Raw genomic sequence first — 20,605 nt, 5'->3', positions numbered from 1 at the left:
GAAAGCTCAGAAAGAAGGATATCTCTGCTTTATCACAGTTATGGCAAGGTCATCTTAGACAATACCCTTACCTCAATGAAAGAAGAAATTCTATTCACCAGCTCAAGAATGAACCTTCTTTTGCCCCTCTCCACAGTCAGACACAAAGCAAAATGGAAGCAAGTGAAGACAAGGAAAAGTGGTGCTGAGTCTTAAGTATTTCATGTCAGAGAAACCCACTACAACAGGTTATACAGAAGCCACCAACTTCCTTAAAGTAGCCATTAGCATCTCTCCTCAAAATAAAAATGTAGGGAACAATGAGCTGCTATTCAGCACATTCCCAGACATCAGCTCCCAAAAATACCTAGAAGGCAACTTTGCTTTAATTATGTCAGCATTCCAGTCTACCTCAATTCATGTTTTGCAAGATGGACACACTTTAGAAATTCTTTAAGAATCCTCTGTGTAATCAGTAAATTCTTCTTTAAGACAATCCAACCTGTTCACTTTTTCAGTAATTTTTTTTTCTTCCACTTTCTTTTAAAGACATCTTAATTAGTCTAATCCTGACTGGTCTCTTTCCAATGTTCCTGTTGGCACAGTAGGATTTCAATTAACATTCTGCTTCAGCGCTGCAAATGCCCTTGCTCAGATTTGGGCTTTTTTTTTTTTTTTTTTTTTTTTTTTTTTTTTTTTTTTTTTTTGTGGTTTTATTTTTTTAATGTGCTATTTTGGATGCCATCTCTCATCTTTTTTCTTTCTCAAAAATTGTTCAGCTTCTAAAAGGTTTTGGAAGCAGAGGTTGTTCTGCCAATTTGTGCTTTCTGAGCTTATCAAGAGATAGCACATCATTTTTTGGTGGTGGGGTTTTTTCTCCTCTCTCTACTTAAGGGTTATATTCCCTGTCTGCTCTGACCACATCACTCATGCCCCTTTCAATCCCTCCTGGTTTCACAACAGCAAGTTCATGCTTCTTGTCCTCAGCTTCAAGGCTCTTCAAAACTCCACCCTTCTTTATTTGTCTGTTCTTGTCTTTAATTGCATTTCTCTCCCTCTCTCCCCACCCCCACCCCACCCACCCCCAATCCACCAACAATAACAATCTTCTCTGCTGTTTGTCAGCTTCTCTCACACACAGCTCCACCCTGCCCCTCACACATGGAGTGCCCTCCCTGAACTGAGCTGTCAGGCGATTGTCCTCGCTTCTTTGAAATCTATCCTTAAAAATCCACCTCTGCTGCAACGTCTAAAAGAAATCAGCTAATTAATGACGGTTATGTTGAGGGGCAGATGGGATAGCTGACATTTACTTTACAATAATTACAAAAACAAACAAAAAAAAACCCCAAAACACAACCAAAAAACCCCTTTTGTGTATCTTAATCTATGCTAGGCTGCTCTTCTAAAGGGACAGCAATATGGATGGGGCAGTGACCAGATCCTGCAGACTGCACATCATCCCTGACTGATTTTACATCATGGGAAACCCTCTCTTCTTACTCTTCACCTGCTTCGCATGTTTAAACTATAAACTCTGCAGGCTAGCATCTGTGAATGTCTACTCTACATACCATGTAGTAACTGATAACCTTTAAGTGAAATAAGAGACGATAGTCACAGCAGAACAGAGCTAATTTACTTGGAAAGTATTCTGTATTATGCAATACTAGTCCACAGTAATTAACACAATGACAAAATTATCTGAATTAAATTATCTTGGAAGTGCATAGCATAAACAAAAATAACAATACTGAGCTAAGTACCTTGCTACTACTGCAATCTTAAGTAATAAAAATATAATGTGACTGGACTTACACTTAACCTGCAAAATGCCAACTGTTCAAACATGGGCTTGACTTCAAAGATACTGCTACACAAAACTATCCACTATGTCCACTGTATTTCTAGTTGCTCACAGGCAAACAAAATCCTACTGTGGATATCAATCTGTAAATTTCAGTTCCAATCCAGAAATTCTGCTACTTTGATACAACTGGAAACCTTGTCTGTTAGGCTAGAAAGCAGAGGGAGACACATCTGTTGCTCCTTTGCACTGCTCTTGGCTACAGAAATTGGCACACCTTAACCACATAAGCCCTATAAACCAATCAGACCTTTCTGTGCTTACTCATCTCTGGAAAACTAGTTTACCTTCTTGGTACATCAATTTTCAATCACTAAAAGGACTCTAACATATCTACTGGTTGACAAATTCATTGTGAAACTTAAATATTTAGAGAACGACAGAAGAAGAATATTGGTAAACCAGGATTACTGCCACAGAAAAACTGCTTCAGTCTGGAACAGTTAATCCATATAGTAATCTGCAGGAGGTGGATTAAAGTTTTCAGCTTTTTAGATGTCCTAAGTAGAAAGTGACTAATAAGAAAAAGTTCATTTCCACTTGTCTCACAGTGGCTGAACAGTTCTTAGTCTTTGTGACCTCATTCCTCTGCTTCCAAAACCCACTAGAAAACTCAAAAATAAATAATAAATTAAAAACACCCCAACACAATCCCAAAATACTACTGCAACATTCCTACTGCATTAAATCCAAGTATGTTTCCCACTCTACAGTCTTATCTGAAGGCAATCCAGATCACTCTCCCCATTGGCACTGAACACTGCTATGAACTTAACAAGATTTTACAAGACATCAGGTATAACGTACAGAGACCTAACAGCATCATCACCTGAGGAATCCAAATGATCATCCTATCCCATTTCCACACAGTGTGACCCTATTATTACCATTCATTGATGATCACTTCACAGCTGCATCGGGAGTGTTCCAACCCAAGGTAGGCCTTGGATTGGAAACTTGAGAATGAACACGCATCCTGGATGTCACCTGCTATTTAACATCTTCTCATGGGTGTTTGTAGTGAGGACCTTGATGAAAGGCAGCACTGCAGGAGACACCCAACCAAGTCCGCCAGGGTGGATGAGGAAGCTAATTGAAAGAGAGTTTGCTCTTTATAAGGATCAAGTGAACATAATTTGAGCCAAACAGCTCAGGTTGTGCAATATGTTAAAGTCACAAATAATTTATCATTGTCCTGTAATACTACTGGGTCATTAATCCTACCTCTTAGGGAAATACCAATAACCCATTTCTTGAGCTTCATAAAATATGTGAATCGGGGTGTTTATCCACTTTACATTTTGAGTGTGCAAATCTATACAAGCTTTTTTTTCTTCTTTTATTTTTTTAATTACATTGATGGTTCTAGCAGGTAGGGGAGAAACTTGTACCTGGGGATGATAAGGAAAAGAAGTGTGTGGGATCTCTTGAGTATAATTCTTCAGTACATTAAATGAGATGAACAAAAGAGAAATTAAACATAATACTGTGCCATGGTACTGTGACATAAGTGTCAACTTAGAATTTCAAATATAATTATAAGAGTCTTCTAATAATTATATAGGTGGCAAACAAGGCTTTAGGGCCAACATATGTGGCAAAAAATTACTAATGGCATTCTACAGAAAATCAGCTAAGCCTGACCCCTTCTATGCATCATATTGTGGTAAGGTCAACTTAGTGGAAAGGTTAAGAGCAGTTAAACACTGACCCATCCCTCCCCAGTCCTTTCCATATTCATAAGAAATTATCATCCATATTCATGCAACAAGATAAGTACCTTCAATATACAGAGGTTAAAAAAAAAAAAAGAAAGATTTTACTTCTTTACAGTCTTATTCAGTGTCATGACTCTTAATTCCCAGAGCATGGATCAGGACATAAATTAGAGTATCTGTAAGGCTGGGCAGGATGGGTGATCAGAAAACATAGAGTAGCCTCTGGGTACACTTGAATATTGAAAATATACATTCTGTAATCCTGAAATTGTAAAAAGACACATGAAAACACAACTCTTGTATGTGGGTAGAGCACAGTGATTTCAGGATATATGATGCATGCAAGTGTCAGCTTTACAGAGATCCAGCTGCATGCCTGTAAACACATGGATATCTGGAATCTGAACTTCCAGCCCTTGCAGTTAAGTGGCACGACAGGCCCAAGGCTAATTTACGAAAGCTTAGGCTAGTATCCTCAAACAACATAATGAGCAAAAGGCACAGACATCCTATTGCCACTGCAAGACTGGGGCTACTGGTACTTTTTTTTTCCTTTTAAATCAGAGAATGTCTAATAAAATCGTTATGTACCTCTGATTTTGCTGTTTGCATTGCTTTTGGTGCACAGCACTGAATGCGATTGGAACTCAGGGCTCAGAAACACCTTGTCCCTTTGCTGAACTTACTCTCCATGCACGTCATTTTGCCTTTCCTGTGCAATAACTTTCCAAAGTTGAGTTCCCCTTCAATTTCTCCTTTCTTTCTCTGCCTTCACTTCTCTCTTAAAAAAAACAAACAACAGAACTTAATATTAACTTTATATTGAGTTGATATTCTTTTTATGTTCTTTCTTTTTTTAAAACCAAAATGTGAGAATCTGAATTGACATTAAAGCAGTCACCCCACCCCTTTTTGCAGGTGAGAAACATAGCCAATTAACTGGTCTTCCCTCTAAACAGAACTTCTTTCCCTGTCTACTGAAACAGAAAATAATGAACCTAGACAAATATTTTTATACAGTAAATGCCAGCTTCACTCCCTGCCCATTTTTCACCAGGAAGAAGTCACCATCTTTCTTTCCATTCCTACAGAAGCATCAACTCCTTCAGTGCATTTCAGTAGGAAAAATGGCTCCATTTTTCTTGCCACTCCACTCATCATTATTAACATAGTGGTGGCAAAGCAGTAAGGAAGTCTAGATGGCTAAACTAATAGCTTTCTATTGTTATTATTGAGTGTAGATTTATACAGCACTTTTGCAGGCATCAATTTACTCTACTAATTTTTAACTGCAGACTATATCTTCCAGGGTTTACTCATAGAAGGCCAAGTGACTGTCTGGGACTTTGCTGAGGAGGTCTGGAAACTTGCAAATATCTAGAGCACAGGGAGGTACCTCAACATCAAGTGATTTAAAAAAAAAAAAAAAAAAAAAAAAAAAGAGGGGGCAGGTGACAGAGACTGAGCAGTGGCAGGCAAAACCTGCAGGCAGCAGTGAAGGCGGCAGGCTGCCTGTACCACAACATGGCAGCCAGGAACAGCCAGGCTGCTCTCAGCGTGTTACCATAGGCCCCTGAGGAGAGGCTCAGGCCCTTGCTGAGGCACTCTCTCCCTCTGAACATCAACAAGCTACTAGGAAAAAAAGGTTTACTCTGGGAGACAATGGGGGTTGCCCTGGAAAATCATTTGAACCCCATGGCGTTTCCAGGTGTTTTATCGACAAAGAGGACAACACCGTCTCCCCCATGCCGCAACATGGCAAGATGGGCCATGTGCCCTGACTTCCCTTCTGCAGCAGCAGGAAAGCATGATCTGTGGGGCCGATAGAGATGGAGGTGCCCACAGCCGCTGCTTTTGAGCCCAGTGCTGCCACCCGCACCTGGTGCCACACGGCTGTGAGGAAATTGCCTGGGCCTGGGCCAGGTTTCAGGAGAGATTATGAGGAGAGGGTGGCTCGGCACCCGGCAGCAGGAGGCCCATAAATTGTCTTCTCTGAAGATTAAAAGATTTCATTAAAAACTTTACTCTTGTTTGTAGTATACAACCAGGCTGTAGAGCCTCCTCTATTTCCTAGTCATTAGTGTTACAATAATACCGTGCCAGCCTTTGCCACCACCGTAGCAGCCTTTCAATTTCTTACCTTCTACTCCTTTCTCTTTTGGAGGCTAGGGCATTTTTCCCATTTTACATTTACTTCAAAGAAAGCAAAGCTGTGTCTGTATTCATCAGCTTCTGTTCTAAGGTGCTTAAATGACCCCATGTTCCCCCTCCACTGACGTAATGTCTAAGCACCTTGCTGTCTTTAATGCATTTTATTTTTGCGACACCCTTCAGAAGCGAAGAAGCCATCTCATTGCAGCTGGGTGGGAGCTGTGGGGCAGGGGGGCAGTGGCGCCCAGGCAGCCTCTCACCCCAGCCACCCCTCAGCAGCCGGTGTTGGCAGAGTGAGCCCCACAGCCCGACCAGGCTGACCGCAGGGCTGGAGACGTTCTTCCAGGCTTGCGACTGGGGTGTCCTGCACCTGAAGTGAATGCAATTCCCAGGTACGCTGCAGAGGCCAGACTGCCCGTGTGTAAGGCAATGACAGCCACAATTCAACAAACGAGCAAAGGCAAGAAGAGTTCTGGAGCTTGCATTCGGACTTTTATACTTTCCTCATCTTCATTCTTTGAAAGACAGGTAAAACAGAGAAAAAAGATTAATATCCATTATTACGTAGTGCATTTTCTAATTTATCACTTTGTGTGAGCTGCTGAGGAGTTTCATAAAAAGCACAGAGAAAGTTTATGAATATGTAAGTATTTACTTCCCTTGAAAACCCTTTTTGTCACTAACTGCTGCAAAGGGAGTTTATTACTGATGAAATCAACTGTCCTGGATGTTCTAATTTAGTAGGCACATACAAAAAAAGTCATATTTCCGAATTTTTATACAAAGGAAATTATCAGTCTTTTAAAACTTCATAATTTCTTTCGATGGAGGAGAAACCAGGCAGAAGTAAACATTAATAAAAAATAAAAAAAAAAATCTTTAAATAATTTGATTTCATCCTTGATGCTATACCAAGAGGGGTTTTGCATGTTCGTTAGCACTAAAGCTGAGCTGTGAAGTGGATCGCTGATTGCAGAGTTAGCTGGTGATACTGCAACTAATAAAAACTCCAGGAGAAAATAATTTGGAAAGAAATGTGGCTTTTAAAATCCAAGGACCCTTCTTAACCAACTACTTATTTGGAAACATATTACCCAGAGTTGTCTTTAGACAGCAAAAATGAAGAGCAACAGTGAAGGCACACTGTAATGAGGACAGACTACCTAGCATGAGAGTTTAGGGTGGTTTTCTATACAGCATGTTAGAATGGCATGTAGAGATATACAAGACAGTGGGTCACTGGCAGCAATGCAGTCATGTTACCCTGTATTACGCTATAGAGACTAATTTACCCTATTTTTTTAGCAGGACTTAATCACCCCATGCAAAGCACAGCACTGTTCCAGATCACTTGTGCCTAGCTGCTGTGTGGCCCTATCCTCAATATACTGACTATCCAGATTCATGGTTCCTTTTAAAAGTTACTACAGACTGCTAAAACTGGAACGTACTTTATATGCACAATTTGTAGCTTGATCTCACCTGAGTATTTGACCCTTACTTTTCTGACTCTTCACACCTTGTGGCCTCCTCTCCCAACAGCTGGAGTAGTCACATAATAGCAGTGTTGGTGAATGGAAGGCTTGCTCGTGCAGTGAGGAGAACATACCTGCAAAGAAATATCACAAAAGATAGTGGGAGTATTATACACAGCAGAGGAGAACAGCAGGTCTCCAGACTGGGTCTTACACTATATGCCCATTTTGCAAATCAGAATTTGTTGATTAGAAGTCCTCCAACAAATATTGTGTACTTTAAATGTCTTTAAGAAAGTCTACTGCGCAATTCCACAAGTCTGTAAGAAATTTATGCAAGGAAACAATCTAGCACATTTTGTGCTTTCTTGGCAAAAGAATGGGGAAAGTCCTGTCAGCAGTCTGGGCTACGCAGTGTGGAAAAGCTAAGTAGACACGCTGAGAGTATAGCAGTGGTTTTAGCTTAAAATATATATTACTGCCTTGAATTACACGTTTTTCTGTGTTTATTTTATGTTTCCATTTGTCAGCGTATCTATAGCAAATTCTTTGTGGCTTTGGCACATTGCAAGGGAGCAGTTCTTCCACTAATCTACAGAATTGCTTCAGTTCTTTGACAATGAGAATTACAGAGACTTTTACTGAAGTGAATCAGTCACTTCAGGATCCGCATAGATTTAATGCTTCTAGAGGTTTACTACAATTGGCTTGCTTTTTTCTGGTTCACTCCCAAAGTTCAGTTCAAGATGCAAGGTTTATAACCATGCTTCTTACCTTTTCTCCTGACTTGTTAGTGATTTGGGGGGGGGGGGGGGGGGGGGGGGGGGGCGGGGGGCTCGCTCTTGCTATATTGTTCAGCATGGCTGAAGAGAAAGGAGGCTTTGGCAACATGCCTCTTTGCCCATAGTAGGGAATCTAGCAGCAAATGTGGATCCTGACCTTGCCAGATATCCCAGCTTCCACGGACAGCATAGTCTACTGACAGAGCACTCCTGCCAGCAGAAGCAAGGGCTTTTGGCTTCTGAGTCCATGAGGTCTGAATATTAGTTCTAGTGTCCATGTGTGCTTGGATCTCCCTCCTCTTTGCCTTTTATTCTGTAACTTTTTAGCCCTGTAAATAACAAAGCTCAGGCTGATTTTTACGTAAATCTGCTTTGTATCTTTTTTAGGATTATATTTTTTAAAAGTCTCTCCACCCCCATCTCTTGTAATCAATAGAATGGAATCAATATTTAAGGGTCAAGACCTTTTCTTTTTCCTGTGGCTAAGCTTTTTCCACTCTTGCATTTTAAATAAAACCTGTATTCCCAGCCATCTGTAAAAAGGATAGGAGGAAAAAAGCCAGCTGATTAGTGTCTCTCTTTTAGGTCTTAGGGTAATGGCTGCTTTTACCTTTCTAGTTTAATTCAGCACATTTACAAAGCATTAAATCTGTCAGTATGGCATTAACTTCTATCATGTGCATATTAATAGGAATAATAATCAAAACATCGAGTGAGTTTGGGTGTTAAAACTGGTAATATTTTCTTTAAGTGCTAGTACACATTTGGCCTGGAAGGTGCTCAATATAGCAAAGGATTTTTAAACTAAGATTTATCTCCTATCTATATAGAAGTGTTTTGCGGTAAACCTGCTCATTTGTACCCCAAAGGGCATGACTTTGTCATCATGCTGATGTTTTCATGGAGCGCATTTGTAAAACACAATTTCTAACTTTTGTTGCCTCCATTAAGAAGAATGTTGATTAAGTGGAATCAGCATGTAAGAAAATATTTAGCAGCTGTTCTCTTATTGCAAAATCATAAATATATGGAAAAATAATCACACTGATATTTTATGCCAATTAGCAAATACTTCTTTTAATTAAAGCATGTTGAACATAACAGCATCGTCTTAATATTACTGAAATTCAAATAAAATGTAGGGATGGTGGAGATAGAGAGAAAACATCTTCATCAATATATTAGAAAGGTTTTGTTAACAAGCCAGCTGAATGGGTTCAGAGGGATTCCTGTTTTGTATGATTTTAAAAATTGTCCCTCTATATATTTTACATCATTACAGTGTTCTCATTAAACAAAAGAAAGAAAAAGAAAAAAAGAAAAGAAAAAAAAAGGAAGAAAAAAAGGAAGGGGAAAAAAAGAAAGAAAAAAAAAGGAAAGGGAAAAAAAAGAGAAGCTGCTTTCCCTTTGAACAGCACAAAGGATAGAAAAAACTACTGCATTACTACAAATTTTCAGCTTTAGTGTTGCCAACATATAAGAGTTGTAAATCAAGGATATATTTTGAAATATCCTAGATCAGTTTTTACAAATCAGCACTCTTAGTAACAGCTTTCAAAGAATAAAAGAATACAGCCATGGGAATTCATATTTATGGCTGAGGGTAAGTACAAATTAAACGTATCTATTTCACTTATGTTGCAAAGTACTATTATTCAATGATCCAAAATATTATCAATTTATCTGTATTCACTTTTTATTAGGAAAGAGGTGCACAACCATGCAGGTTTCAACGATGTAGATAATGATAATCAGGAAAAGAAACACTCCTTGGTAAAGATGAAAGGAATTCATGCTACCTTCTCAGGGGTTCAGTACCGTATCATTAGGAAAAGTGGTGCAAATGCAAGAACATAGTCCTGGAACACACTATAGGAGTTGACTGGCTTTGTCGACTGCAATGTAAACGCCTTTGCTGTACCCTCTGCTCATAACTAATCATTTTTGCCTTGCACATACCACCTACACACCTAACACTTCAGTGACAATGCTTTGCCTTTCCCCACTACCCCCCAAACACAATGGAAAGTTAATTGAATGTTTTATGCTTTAGCAATATCAAAGAAATGAAAAGAACGTAGGTTTCAACTGTATTTCAATAATAAGTGCATTAATTTTTACCTTTTAACTGACACTTGTACTAATTTCCTTAAATGCTCTTTTTTACTCTTTTTTGATCTGTCTGGCTTTGTCGGGTCTGATGATGAGGGCTTACTTCAAATGCAAAAAGATTAGCTCTCTTTCCTTTAATAGCACAATTATAGCTTGTGTGATGTCTAAATCATGAAAGATATCAGGGACAGACTTCTAAAGTCGCATCAGTTTATTACAAAAGTGGTAGTAATCATTTTAATATCAAAATTACTCTAATTTCCTAGTGGCATTTAGGAATTGTTGGGCGCACATACACATACACACAAAGGTTAGTAGCCATTTACTTCTAATTTGACTAACATAATTGTTATAAATAACACAATGAAATTAAAAGGCTGTGTGTTACATTTTCACCTCTACCCAAGATGTTGTTCAGGCACTAAAAAATATTGCCACATCAAAGCAAGGACCAAGAGATCCAGGTCAACATTTTTAGTATGCCAGAATCTACATCTCATTTTTGGATTTAGTTCAACATAGGACTTAGCACTAAACACTGAAGAATACATGTGCCTTCCTTAAAGATATGTAATATGTTTAATCCCATCAATGCTTAGTCTGCTTTTTAAATCCTGGATTTAATATACTTTACCACGAGAGGGCAAGATTAAGATACCCCTTCTCGTACTGGATCGCACCTACCACCTCAAGTATTACCATTAGTTATATTACGACAGCAAGAAGAGCCCTTGTTCAAGACAAAGGCCTGCAAGTAATGAAATGGAATAAAAATCTAAAGGGAGAAGGAAGATTTAGCTTACACTCCAAACTGACTTTGATTCACACACATTCATTGAATGGTCATTGCTGGCCAAGATAAATAGGGATATCAGATCTCAGTCAAGGTAGCAGCTGTCGTCTTCAAGAATATTCCCTAAAAAGGCTACACTTCCGCATTAAAGATTTATAAACAATAATAGTGCCCCAAAGCATCTACATAAGTGTGTGGCAGGCGAAAGTGGAAGACTGTTGCAGTGATCTTTTTCAAATATTTTAGGATGCTGTGGCTGTTAAACAGTAGTTTCTATGGAGAATTCGATAGCTAAATCCAGAAGCGAAAATACAAATTCCTCTGGGAAGAGCGAGTACCAGCTTTGATAAATTTTAAGTTCATAACAGATAAAGTGGAACAGTTTGACCCATTGTCAGTCTATTTTAAGATGAACATTTGTTAAATTCTAATGAAAAAATGTAGCACTTAAACTTTGGCAGAAGGACAATTAGGTTTTTTTCCCTGAATTGAATAGAATCACATGGCACTGATTTTTACTTCAACTACAAGCAATAAATAAGAGCTGCAACAGACTCTAACAGCTATTGGCCATATCTACATGGATATGTCATACAAGCAAAGTTCACTTCAATTTCAAGCACACACAATTTATGTCTAAACCATATAGCTTATCATGCATTAAAGCTGTCCGTGCAAGAGCCGGTTTTCCAGTGTTAAGGACAACCTGCACCTTTTTGACGTGCAGGGCTCTAATCAGCCCAGCCAACCAATGCTGTCTGTGCCAAGAAGCAAGAAAAAGACTGAGCAGCTATTATACACCATCAGCTAACTCCTAACCACTTCAGACAATTCAGCCTGAGAACTACTAACTCATTTTACATTAAAAGATATCCTTCCAGCCTGTTATGTGCTACATGTATTAGGATTATTTGTTTGGTTTGCATTTTCAGAGATTGCTAGTGAAGCACAAGCAATTGGGGAAACACTGTGCCTCCAGCAGGCACATGAGAAAGTTTATAGGGCAAACAAGCTCCCAGTTTCCTTAGTCACAGTCAGTAGATTTACACGTTACTGTAATGAGAATGAACAATAAGCTGTCATTCATCAGCAGATGCTATATGGGTCTGTTCATGGAGAGAAAGAAGATTTTGGAAGTGGATAATCTTTGCATTCTTCAGCTCTGCTTTGAATACTTTGACTTAGAGAAAAATAATAGACAAAGACAGGCAGACCAAAAAGAAACAGCAGAGGTCTGGAAAACCTCTGGAAGCAAAACTGATAGTTATTGTCATTTATAAGATTGAGCAAAGTAAGTGAGGAGGGGCTTGTCTGCACTAGTTTCACTTCTGTGACTGACTTTTGCACGAACCCAAGATAATTAGAGGATGTACCAGCTCAGGACTCTTAGCACTGACACAGCGCATTGTGGAATGCATAATGTGAATTCTTATCTTGAATGCTGGCCTGCTATCTTATAAACAGAAGGCATAATCTCCCAGACTCAAGCTTGAAGGTAGCTGGACACAGAAGACGTAATATGGCACTTTGTCAGGCTTGAAAGTGAGCAAGTTGTCCAGGTGGAGCTAGCTGGAGTGCTGTTGGCCAAAAGCGCATTTTTCTGCCCCAGTAAGGTTCTCAAAATCATTTGGTGCTAACCACCACATATATTGGCGCTCTAGCACAATAGGGCAAGGGGTAGACAAAGCATGGTTACAAGAATATTAATAGAAATGGTCTCTTTTTAATAGACAAGATGTGTATGCTTGAGAATAACAAGATGAATGTTATATACTGTTGTTTATTTGATTTTCATTTTAGCTTCTAGATACATTAAATTCCATATTACTTACCATTTAAAAATGATGAGTGGGAGAAAAAGTTTTGCCTTTACAAGCTTGGCAAAAAAAATAATAAAAAATTACAAAATATTTTCCCTGCATTTTAGGAATTCCTTACTAAGGATGGAAAATGAATTTTTATTTTATCCATCAATAAGATCAAACCTTTAAAATTTTCTCATTTAATAAACTTAATAGAAAATGAAGATAAATTTTGTTACAGAACTTCCAGAAGAGAAATTTTAAGGGACAAGCCAGAGTATAAGTGAGTCCCAGGACGAGAATTCTTGACAGGAGCATATTCAACTCTTACTAGATTGCCTTGCACTATTTTATGGTAATTGTGATTACTTATATGGCCAGAATTCTCTTTTACTTTTAGTATGTCCATGCTTTGTCTTATATACTTCTGCCATTAGGATCCAGCCTGCTTTTCCCTCTCTTGCTAAGCTCATTGAATTTCTATCTGTCTACGTCATCTACAATTTCCTGCTGAATTAATTTCTTGAACCTATTCAATGAGATTTTCCATCTGTACTCCACTGAAACCCCTCTTAAAGGTTGTTCTATTCTTCTCTTAGTCAAATTTCAGGGTCTGAATCTTCTTGCATCTCCCTGGGGCATCTCAGCAGCTTTTCAGGTGACCAGCCATCCTTTTTCTATGAAATCTTGTCTTCATCAGTTGTTACTCCAAATTCTCCTTCTGTTCTTCTAGCTCCCTAAACAATGCCTTTGATGTCTCACTCAGTGCACACTCCTCATCTCTATCTGCTGGTGCCTGGGGTGACCTCCCACACCTACCTAAAACAGAAGGTAACATATAGCCTTTTGTAACTAACACCTTTTCCACAATGTATTATATACGAATAAATAAGTATATACTGTGTAGTAACTATGAAGATAGGAAGAAATCAAAGCTATGGTATATAAGATGTTACAGCTGCTTTTTAAAAAGTTAACTCTTTGAACGTCCAAGTGAAAAAAGGTATGCATAAAGCTAAATTATCCCCCTTCTAAGCTCCATAAATCCACACATGCATGCTCCAGGGAGGGAGATAATGCAATCCTAATTTTGTCTTGTTGAACTTGGCCACTTAGAAGGCTAACCCTTTTCTAACATGGTATTTTTCTTATATTAATAACTGTTCCAAATCATGTCTTTTCCTATTAGAGTGACAGAATGTCAGCAGTTTGGGCCTGATGGAAAAAAAAAACCAACAAAAAAAAAAAAATCAGGCAGCAAAGCAAAGCAGTCTTGGCAAAATGGAGAATGTGATATTTGGCAGGATCTATTACTAATGTCTTACAAACATCTTCAAAAGTGTTTTTAGTTTCTTTTCAAGTAAAATGCTAAAAGTAAACCTTTTCTTTCAGGCCCTATTTGGTAAAGGGTCAGAAGAGTCATACAGTGCAAAATAACATTGCTTTTCAAAAAGAGGTGTCAGAATATTTGATCAGTATGATCTGGCTTTCCAGAGATTACTGGTGGCTTTGCGAAAGGGTTGCTCTTCTTTTGGACAGTTTACATTCTCCTTCTTTGTGGAGTTCTCTAAAAAGTTTGCCATGAGTGAAGTGTCAGGGTTTTTTCTTAAGTATGGTAGGCAGTGTAGAAGTTATGTAGTTCACACAATGGGCCAAGTCCTGGTCTTGTCATGTATATATATATACACATACACTCGCACAGAGATATATATATATATGACTTACCTTTCCTTTTTTTCAGGTTTCTAGTGTGGTTTTGTCAATTTTGGATCAAAACGGCTCCTACAGCAGATAAAAATAGATGAGACCCAATCATACAGCAATGACACTGACTTTAGTCAGATTAAATGCAAGAAGAGGAGGTCAATTTTTTTTTAATTGCAAGTGGCTAATTCACTGATTGCTAAAAACTATTCATGAATAATTTATATCTCAAATATAAAACTATGTATGGGATGAGTTACTAGGAAGAGTAAGGAACCATAAACTTGCAGCTCTTCTTCTCTATAAAGTCTGTGCTTTGACCTGTGTAACTTCAACTTCTTAGTTGTTTTAATGATTGATCTGAAAGCATGTAAATAGCTGAGCGATTTATGAAATGTTATTAGAGAAAACTATTTAGCAATTTTTAGAAGAAATTGTGTGTACAAAACTAAATACACAGGAAGTATAAATCTCACAGGCCAAAACTGGAGCCTGCCATTTGTCATTGCTTCATTACAGATTGTGATGACTTTGCCTCTCCATTTTGGACTACTTACAGATTTCATTTTTTTAATGACCATTATATAATATATATACACACACAAATATACTTACATATATATTTGCTTCTTACTATTTGTAATTGTCTGGGGCTTCAGGGAGGATTCAGCTGAGTTTTAAATAAGCCATGACACTAGGAAAAGACAGAGAAATCTAGGAGATGGACTTGATAGTTATTCTTCATCATAACAACAAATATAAGCACAATGCTCAGTTCCATTTTTTTGCCAAGCAGATCACAAACATTTTCGTGCCTTACCACATGCCTGTAAGCCACAATATGTAAGCCTTGGCAGTTTTATTTTACAGCCAAGAAATTAAAGGCACAGGGAAGACTAAGACTTTATAAACAAAGGCACCCAGTTTGAGGCATCTGGGGCTTGGCTGATGAAGGTCTGAAAACTACAGAATTACTGTAAATGGAACCACAGATCATCAGTTCTGAAGGCCTAGCAGACAAGCTTTCCTCAAATTTACGAAGCAAGAGTAATAAGCTTTCTATGAAAGTGTCAGCCTAAAAAACATGCTGGGCATCAGAGTTGACCTCTAAGCTTTGTTTCCATTCCCTGTGTAGGTTTTTTTGCTCAGAACGGGATTCGAAGCATAAGGGTAGCCCAGATATGAAAGATGGTCCACACCATAGACCCCGCTCCTGCCCTCTGCACCGGACAGGTATGGAGGATGCCACTATGGCAGACAAACCAAGAATGCTCCCCAAAACACAAAGACTGCATGCTGTGGATGGTGTACTCCAACCTGGGCACCGGCAAACACTAGTCCCTGACACCCCAGCAGTGCAAGCTGTGGGTCTGTCATCTGGCTTCCTGCAGAACTACTTCATGTTCGGAGTAACACCTGGGACAATGGCTCAGACTGATCTAAGGGGAAGAGTGCCACCTACTGAACCACCAATATGAGCTCTCAGTTCTGCAGCTCAGGAGAATGCTGTTCCATGGACAGCTTGGACACAGTCTCAAGCAAATTGTTTGCCACAAATTTAAGCTAGAAAACAAACGTACACAATCACATTGGAATGAAGTGAAAAGATAGGGCTGGATCACAGAGCAGATGTTGCTAAGTGTTACTAAGCAGTGCCGGTACACGCCTGTGACTGTCATGCATACGTCCGTGCACAAGAAAATAATGTGTGTATTACAGATACTGAATTATGATATTCACTCGACTAAAGAAAGACTAGACTAAGATTTTCTCTCAACCATTTACCAACAGCATTGCTGAAACCCACCAGAGAAGAGGACACAGTACTGAATCATGTGAAAAAAATATGCAGAGCTTAAGCAACTCCTGTTTAAAAATACTTTTCTTTCCAGTACATGTATGGATGCTTTTGTTTTAATCTTAGGATCCATCAGTCTGTCTACACAATTTCATAACTATTATGCAGCTGCTTAGCTTGCACCACTAATATACTTCCACAGTTCACTCTGTATTTCCTGTTTTATTTACAACTACCATCAAAATCACCTGAAACTGACATTTTTCATGTAGAATCCACTATGTGGCAGAGTGCCATATTTACATCAACATCTAAAAATATATACAAGACTTAGTTTGAAAACCCAGCTAGCTTACTTTTCAGTCCTGCTCAGCTTCCGAAGTAATATGGAATTTAGATCTTTGAAATATTTCAAGCTCAAACATTTTCAAAAGACACTATTGAAAAAAAACAACCAACCAACAACAAAAAACAAAGCAGAAGTGAAATGGTTAAACATTTTATTATTCACATTGCATTCATAGTAAATTGTGTAATAGTTTTCATGTCTTAATTACTTAAATTTTATATTGAGCTATAGTGATATTATCTCTCTTTTTGTCTCCACACAATTGTATTTTATAATAGCTTTTATTAGGGCCTACATGAATGGAATTTAAAATGAACACATCATTTCTGTTACTTCTGCAGTTGAAAAAAAGAGAGTGCTTTTCTGATATTTGGTGTGAAAAGTGCTTTCCTTTGTGTTTTACGACATATAACAAATTGTATTAGTTAGGGACCTATTTTGAGCAGTAAGGTAACTGAGAGTACAGAGCACTTCTGTTTTTTAGTAACTCCATCTCAGTCTGAAAGGGGGTACAATGCTCCACACGTAATGGGGGAATATCCCCCCTAGAAAAGCTTGATCTTGTTCTCACTGAAACAAAAGGCAAAACTTCCACTGGCTTCCACAAGAGAAACATTGGCATAACAGATACATACGCTAATGGTGTATATATACAACCTGCCTACCTACCTTTGAAAGCAAGGTCAGCTCCCCTACCTCACAACCTCCACCTGCCCTGCCAGAAGTGCCTGCCTTGATACCATCACAAATACCTCCACAGTCTCATCCACGTTGCATTTGGGGTGCCTCCTTGAAACCTGGCTACTAAGCAGTTTCCTTCACCTTTATGAAATCCTTCCTAAAGTCTCCCTTCTGCCAGCACACCTACACTCAATCTGTGTGTAGGATGTGTAAATAAATTTAAATAAACATTTGTTTTCAATTGTTAACAGAACTAGCAGAGCACGCACATCCAGGGCTTAGATACATAAACAAGATACCACAAGGTAGCAAGTTTCTGTTGAGCTGCAAGAACTGCCTGGATGCACTCTATTCCCCCACAGCCAATGCAAGGTGAGTCAATTCAGCCTCACACCCCCGCCCAGGGGGCTAAGCCCACCCCAATTACCATGCATTCGTTGGAGGCTAAGAGGACACACATGGGCAGCTACCACACATCAGCTGGTACTTGGTAACTCTTTTGTGTACAGCTTTTTCGTCCAAAGTTATTATTACTACTCTGCCATTTCTCACAGGTAGTTTTGGAGTTGTAATATAATAATTTAAAATGTGTGGATAAATACATGCAATGAAGTCAAGGAAGTGGGAAGTGTGAGGGAGGGTAACTTGAATCTATTACTTCTATTAAAAAAACCCAAACACCTGTAGACAGATAGACTTGTGCTTATTCTTTTATTATGATTCAATAAATGGTATTTTAAAAACCTGTTTAGAAAAGTTTTAGTGACACCTGAACATAATGACACGCCTCACTTACAATTCTTTGGGCAATAGAAGATGTCAGCAAGAAAGGAATGTAAGCATCATTCCAAAGCATTGATGAAAAATGGAACAAAATTTAATTTCACTCAGCTCTCTGCAAATGTGTGCTCACAAGCCTCAGTCTCCCTATTCAAAAGTGGGCTAGATTTTGCCTTCAGATGTGATGTCAGTAGCCAAAGGAAGAATTTGGCTTTTAATTTCTTTTCCCCCACTGCCAATATTACACATCTCAGTTCTTTGTACAACTACCAAAATCTGCCTAGCAGTTCCATTCAGTCTTTCTCTTGCTAAACAAAGCGCCTTCGATGCTGATCTCCAAGAACAGTTGCTCATTCTGAGCATTTTATATTCTGAAGACTGGTTCCTTTTTTTCCCCCCTCTTTTTATTTTTTTATTAACATGTCCACACTGTTACTAAACATAAAGGGTTTCTCAAGGAACCAATTTTACCACATTTGTTTGGGTGTTATATGGATGTTCGGAATAGAAATCAAGAGTACAAAAATAGATTTTCTTGATTTATGAGACATTCCTGTTTTCAATTCACCATCAGTATGTGCAGACACGATGCAGTCAAGAAATGAAGCATCTGGTTCTCCCACGTTTCATTTATGAACTTTAGCACCAGATGTAAATCATTCATAAAATCCCAAAGTGTTGGAAGAGTCTCTTCCTTCATTTTAACAAACATATACTCCAGGTACTGTACCTTACACTTCACATCATTTGTTACAAATGATGGTATCCGAATTTTAATGACTTTCAGAAATAAATTTCAGGAAGGGAGAAAAGAGGAAGAAAAACAGGTGAGTGTGGCATTCCTTGTTTCTGACCGTTGAATTCTCTTTGAAACCAAAAGATGTCACCTTAAGTTATTATAAACAAAGTCTACATGTTATTACCTGCATACAGAATGTTTTGAAGAGAACAAATCTGTTAGCTTATAACTATTCTTCTCCCAAATCCTTTCCATTAGTGTCACGTTCATGTCAGCAAATGCTGATTCAACTTCAAATCTGAATTGTTTTCCTATTCTCATCCGCCAATCCCCCTTCCTCTCCTCCCTCAATCCCTCTTTCAGTCCCATTTGTTCAGAGAGCCCCTCTTGCCTTTCTCTCAACATATGTAATCCCTTCCTCGTCCCTTCCCACTCCTTTGTTTCACTATGTGCATTGAATTTCATAGGATAACTCACACTTTGGGAATTAAGCACCTGCCAAAATAATTACGGGATCAAGGCCTATTCTTTATGTCAAGGAAACCTGTCTTCTTCTCTGCATGCAAGAATCTTTTCAGCGATATGCATTAGACAATGCTTTCAACAACAAATCAGTCTTTTCTGGCTTTTTTTAATACTACATTTCTTACATAATAATTTAACTGCAGAATTATCAGTTATGTGTTTCATGCATTGAGATTGCCTTACAACACAGAGGGCTGAGGAAATGCAAAGAAAATGCACCAGCAGATATGGCAAGAAGGCTTCTCTATGAAGAACTCCTTGCCGGAGAAACCTCTCCATGAGGGAACAGAGAGGTTAAGAGGATTCACAGAATCACAGATGCTCCTCAGCTCTGCATTCCTCCCTATACCCTCTCCACCCAACTGCTTTGCAGGCTGCCATTCGGGGCAGCTCTCTTCCTCTCTCCATGCTGCTACACCACTAAACTTCTAAAGGAATGGGCATAAGTAGTCCTAGTGTACAGATATCAGCAGTAGAAATCTTACAGTAGCATTCATTTAGTATCAGTAGTAATGAAACCCTGTACAAATTTTCTTATAAATAAGAAATTTTCCTTGTGCTTAAACAATATCTGGCAGTTATTTTGCTCTTTATTAATAGCTAGAGCAATAACCACTACAGTAGCTGAGCACCTAGAGTCCTATATAACATAACATTTACCTCCAAGAATGGACTTGAGACAAGAAAGAGTTTTTCCACCAGTGGCCAGGCTGTGGTAGTCTACATAAATTGATATCGCTGTGGAGCAGCCTCCAGATAACCCCCAGCCTGATGTGCAACTCTTTTTGCAGAGACATGCTGGGAACATAGCAAGTTGCTTTAGGCAGGCTGGGAACACAGCAGGGGCAGATCCATGGGCTGCAAATCTCATGCAGAGATCACAGCTGTGACTATAGCCCACAGTTTATAGTACAACCTGTAGATTAGTTGCTTGGGTGCCTTAAGCCCTTGGGCGGAGAAGGATTCTTTCCAGTCTCTTGCAGCCTTGTTCTCCAGCACAAACACCAATTGTTCAGCCTCTGCCCAGGGAGAGTTGGAGCTCCAGTTGAGTTTGTTCACCTTAAAACTAAAAAAAAAAAAAAAAAAAAAGAAAATAACCCTTTCTCTTGCAAGCAAAATGGAGCAACTTTTGAAGCAAAGCAGATGTTCAACAGTGCAGGCAGCATGTTGCACTGTACTGTTTAAGAAGGCACCAAATGAACAATACCGTGTCGAATCAAAACTTCAGGGGAGATTTAGGTAGGTACAATATGAGTGCTGAAGCTGAAATCTGGCCTGAACATGGGGAGTTAACATCTCCGTTCCTGAGAAATGTGATACAGGAACTTTAGTGATGGCATGTGCCCAGCA

General features: G+C 38.8%; 1 long non-coding RNA gene across 1 annotated transcript; it reads right to left on the bottom strand.

Moving 5' to 3' along the window:
* Positions 1 to 5,028: 5,028 nt before the first annotated feature.
* On the bottom strand, positions 5,029 to 20,328 carry LOC130153188 (uncharacterized). Its single transcript, XR_008823254.1, has 4 exons — positions 14,999 to 20,328; positions 14,405 to 14,461; positions 7,198 to 7,324; positions 5,029 to 6,230 (listed from the first exon to the last, which is right to left on the bottom strand). It is a non-coding gene; the product is annotated as an uncharacterized LOC130153188 (long non-coding RNA).
* Positions 20,329 to 20,605: the final 277 nt, after the last annotated feature.

The sequence above is a fragment of the Falco biarmicus genome, chromosome 7, assembly GCF_023638135.1.
Source record: "Falco biarmicus isolate bFalBia1 chromosome 7, bFalBia1.pri, whole genome shotgun sequence".
Taxonomy (NCBI): Eukaryota; Metazoa; Chordata; class Aves; order Falconiformes; family Falconidae; genus Falco; species Falco biarmicus.
Note: the sequence above shows the minus strand (reverse complement) of the source record. Positions and strands in the feature narration are given on the sequence as shown.